The following is a 5,000-nucleotide window of genomic DNA, read 5'->3' as shown; positions in this document are numbered from 1 at the left end:
CAGTTAACCTACTGTTCCTAGACCAGTTAACCTACTGTTCCTAGACCAGTTAACCTACTGTTCCTAGACCAGTTAACCTACTGTTCCTAGACCAGTTAACCTACTGTTCCTAGACCAGTTAACCTACTGTTCCTAGACCAGTTAACCTACTGTTCCTAGACCAGTTAACCTACTGTTCCTAGACCAGTTAACCTACTGTTCCTAGACCAGTTAACCCACTGTTCCTAGACCAGTTAACCTACTGTTCCTAGACCAATTAACCTACTGTTCCTAGACCAGTTAACCTACTGTTCCTAGACCAGTTAACCCACTGTTCCTAGACCAGTTAACCTACTGTTCCTAGACCAGTTAACCTTACTGTTCCTAGACCAGTTAACCTACTGTTCCTAGACCAGTTAACCCACTGTTCCTAGACCAGTTAACCACTGTTCTTAGACCAGTTAACCTACTGTTCCTAGACCAGTTAACCACTGTTCCTAGACCAGTTAACCCACTGTTCCTAGACCAGTTAACCCACTGTTCCTAGACCAGTTAACCTACTGTTCCTAGACCAGTTAACCACTGTCCTAGACCAGTTAACCTACTGTTCCTAGACCAGTTAACCTACTGTTCCTAGACCAGTTAACCCACTGTTCCTAGACCAGTTAACCTACTGTTCCTAGACCAGTTAACCCACTGTTCCTAGACCAGTTAACCTACTGTTCCTAGACCAGTTAACCTACTGTTCCTAGACCAGTTAACCTACTGTTCCTAGACCAGTTAACCTACTGTTCCTAGACCAGTTAACCCACTGTTCCTAGACCAGTTAACCTACTGTTCCTAGACCAGTTAACCTACTGTTCCTAGACCAGTTAACCCACTGTTCCTAGACCAGTTAACCCACTGTTCCTAGACCAATTAACCTACTGTTCCTAGACCAATTAACCTACTGTTCCTAGACCAGTTAACCTACTGTTCCTAGACCAGTTAACCCACTGTTCCTAGACCAGTTAACCTACTGTTCCTAGACCAATTAACCTACTGTTCCTAGACCAATTAACCTACTGTTCCTAGACCAATTAACCTACTGTTCCTAGACCAATTAACCTACTGTTCCTAGACCAGTTAACCTACTGTTCCTAGACCAATTAACCTACTGTTCCTAGACCAATTAACCTACTGTTCCTAGACCAATTAACCTACTGTTCCTAGACCAGTTAACCCACTGTTCCTAGACCAATTAACCTACTGTTCCTAGACCAATTAACCTACTGTTCCTAGACCAATTAACCTACTGTTCCTAGACCAGTTAACCTACTGTTCCTAGACCAATTAACCTACTGTTCCTAGACCAGTTAACCCACTGTTCCTAGACCAGTTAACCCACTGTTCCTAGACCAGTTAACCTACTGTTCCTAGACCAGTTAACCTACTGTTCCTAGACCAGTTAACCTACTGTTCCTAGACCAGTTAACCCACTGTTCCTAGACCAATTAACCTACTGTTCCTAGACCAATTAACCTACTGTTCCTAGACCAATTAACCTACTGTTCCTAGACCAGTTAACCCACTGTTCCTAGACCAATTAACCTACTGTTCCTAGACCAATTAACCTACTGTTCCTAGACCAGTTAACCCACTGTTCCTAGACCAATTAACCTACTGTTCCTAGACCAGTTAACCTACTGTTCCTAGACCAATTAACCTACTGTTCCTAGACCAATTAACCTACTGTTCCTAGACCAATTAACCTACTGTTCCTAGACCAATTAACCTACTGTTCCTAGACCAATTAACCTACTGTTCCTAGACCAATTAACCTACTGTTCCTAGACCAATTAACCTACTGTTCCTAGACCAATTAACCTACTGTTCCTAGACCAATTAACCTACTGTTCCTAGACCAGTTAACCTACTGTTCCTAGACCAGTTAACCCACTGTTCCTAGACCAGTTAACCCACTGTTCCTAGACCAGTTAACCCACTGTTCCTAGACCAGTTAACCTACTGTTCCTAGACCAGTTAACCTACTGTTCCTAGACCAGTTAACCCACTGTTCCTAGACCAGTTAACCTACTGTTCCTAGACCAGTTAACCTACTGTTCCTAGACCAGTTAACCCACTGTTCCTAGACCAGTTAACCACTGTTCCTAGACCAGTTAACCCACTGTTCCTAGACCAGTTAACCACTGTTCCTAGACCAGTTAACCACTGTTCCCAGACCAGTTAACCTACTGTTCCTAGACCAGTTAACCACTGTTCCCAGACCAGTTAACCTACTGTTCCCAGACCAGTTAACCTACTGTTCCTAGACCAGTTAACCCACTGTTCCTAGACCAGTTAACCACTGTTCCTAGACCAGTTAACCACTGTTCCTAGACCAGTTAACCTACTGTTCCCAGGTCGTCATTGTAAATAATAATTTCCTCTTAACTGACTTGCCTAGTTAAATATAATAAAAATACATAGTTTAGGTGAGGCAATTGCTGAGCAATGGGACAATAAAGATTTTGGAATTTGAATAGTGTAGCGTAGACTCGAGTCTAGATGCTAGAGTTCAGAACATTAGCTTCGGGTATGACGTAATATGACACACATCACATTATTGTGTCTGGGAAATCCCTCGAATCTCCAACTTCCTGCTTTCCTCTTCTCGTCAGGGTGCGTTTCCTGTTGGGTGGTCGTCATGGTGACTTTAAGTTTCTGCCCCCGGCGGGTTACTCCCCGTGTTACGAGGCGCTGCTCCCCAAGGAGAAGATGAGGGTGGAGGCTGTGAAGGAGTACAAGAGGGACCATGGAGGGGTCAGGGACCTACTGGGGACAACACAGATCCTCTCCCAGGCCTCATTCATCCCCACTCCTGTAGACACCAGCCAGGTAGTATAATATACACCTGGACACCTGTAAACAGTCTGTCAGCCAGTCAGTCTGTCAGCCAATTGATCAATCTCTCTCTCTCTCTCTCTCTTTCTCTCTCTCTCTCTCTCTCTCTCTCTCTCTCTCTCTCTCTCTCTCTCTCTCTCTCTCTCTCTCTCTCTCTCTCTCTCTTTCACTGTCTCGCTCTTTCTGTCTCTCTCTCTTCTCTCACACTCTCTCTCTCTCTGTCTCTCTCTCTCTCTTCTCTCTCACTCTCTCTCTTTCTCTCTCTCAGTCTCGCACTTTCTCTCTCTCACTCTCTCTCTTTCTCTCTCTCACTCTCTCTTTTTTTCTATCAATTCAATTCAAAGGGCTTTATTGGCATTGGAAACATATGTTTACATTTCCTAAGCAAGTGAAATAGATAATAAACACAAGTTAAATAATCTATCAAAAATGTACAGTAAACATTACACTCACACATTTCAAATGTCATATTATGACTATGTACAGTGTTATAATGATGTCTCTCTCTCTCTGTCTCTTTCTCTCTCTCTCTCTCTCTCTCTCTGTCTCTCTTTCTCTGTATCTCTCTTTCTTTCTCTCTCTCTCTCTCTCTCTCTCTCAATTCAATTCAATTCAATTCAATTCAATTCAAGGGCTTTATTGGCATGGGAAACATGTGTTAACATTGCCAAAGCAAGTGAGGTAGACAACATACAAAGTGAATATATAAAGTGAAAAACAACAAAAATTAACAGTAAACATTACACATACAGAAGTTTCAAAACAGTAAAGACATTACAAATGTCATATTATATATATATACAGTGTTCTAACAATGTACAAATGGCTAAAGGACACAAGATAAAATAAATAAGCATAAATATGGGTTGTATTTACAATGGTGTTTGTTCTTCACTGGTTGCCCTTTTCTCGTGGCAACAGGTCACAAATCTTGCTGCTGTGATGGCACACTGTGGAATTTCACCCAGTAGATATGGGAGTTTTTCAAAATTGGATTTGTTTTCGAATTCTTTGTGGATCTGTGTAATCTGAGGGAAATATGTCTCTCTAATATGGTCATACATTGGGCAGGAGGTTAGGAAGTGCAGCTCAGTTTCCACCTCATTTTGTGGGCAGTGAGCACATAGCCTGTCTTCTCTTGAGAGCCATGTCTGCCTACGGCGGCCTTTCTCAATAGCAAGGCTATGCTCACTGAGTCTGTACATAGTCAAGGCTTTCCTTAATTTTGGGTCAGTCACAGTGGTCAGGTATTCTGCCGCTGTGTACTCTCTGTGTAGGGCCAAATAGCATTCTAGTTTGCTCTGTTTTTTTGTTAATTCTTTCCAATGTGTTAAGTAGTTATCTTTTTGTTTTCTCATGATTTGGTTGGGTCTAATTGTGCTGCTGTCCTGGGGCTCTGTAGTGTGTGTTTGTGTTTGTGAACAGAGCCCCAGGACCAGCTTGCTTAGGGGACTCTTCTCCAGGTTCATCTCTCTGTAGGTGATGGCCTTGTTATGGAAGGTTTGTGAATCGCTTCCTTTTAGGTGGTTGTAGAATTTAACAGCTCTTTTCTGGATTTTGATAATTAGTGGGTATCGGCCTAATTCTGCTCTGCATGCATTATTTGGTGTTCTACGTTGTACACGGAGGATATTTTTGCAGAATTCTGCATGCAGAGTCTCAATTTGGTGTTTGTCCCATTTTGTGAAGTCTTGGTTGGTGAGCGGACCCCAGACCTCACAACCATAAAGGGCAATGGGCTCTATGACTGATTCAAGTATTTTTAGCCAAATCCTAATTGGTATGTTGAAATTTATGTTTCTTTTGATGGCATAGAATGCCCTTCTTGCCTTGTCTCTCAGATCGTTCACAGCTTTGTGGAAGTTACCTGTGGTGCTGATGTTTAGGCCAAGGTATGTATAGTTTTTTGTGTGCTCTAGGGCAACAGTTTCTAGATGGAATTTGTATTTGTGGTCCTGGTGACTGGACCTTTTTTGGAACACCATTATTTTGGTCTTACTGAGATTTACTGTCAGGGCCCAGGTCTGACAGAATCTGTGCATAAGATCTAGGTGCTGCTGTAGGCCCTCCTTGGTTGGTGACAGAAGCACCAGATCATCAGCAAACAGCAGACATTTGACTTCTGATTCTAGCAGGGG

General features: G+C 42.7%; 1 pseudogene across 1 annotated transcript in view; it reads left to right on the top strand.

Moving 5' to 3' along the window:
• The window catches only part of LOC109866445 (ryanodine receptor 3-like), a 264,698-nt pseudogene that overhangs the window by 99,177 nt on the left and 160,521 nt on the right, over positions 1-5,000 (top strand). The window contains exon 21 of the transcript XR_004212016.1: positions 2,640-2,856. The product of XR_004212016.1 is annotated as a ryanodine receptor 3-like (transcript). The remainder of the gene's footprint in view (positions 1-2,639; positions 2,857-5,000) is intronic.

The sequence above is a fragment of the Oncorhynchus kisutch genome, linkage group LG12 (genome assembly GCF_002021735.2).
Source record: "Oncorhynchus kisutch isolate 150728-3 linkage group LG12, Okis_V2, whole genome shotgun sequence".
NCBI lineage: Eukaryota > Metazoa > Chordata > Actinopteri > Salmoniformes > Salmonidae > Oncorhynchus > Oncorhynchus kisutch.
This window is presented reverse-complemented; position numbering and strand designations above follow the sequence as displayed.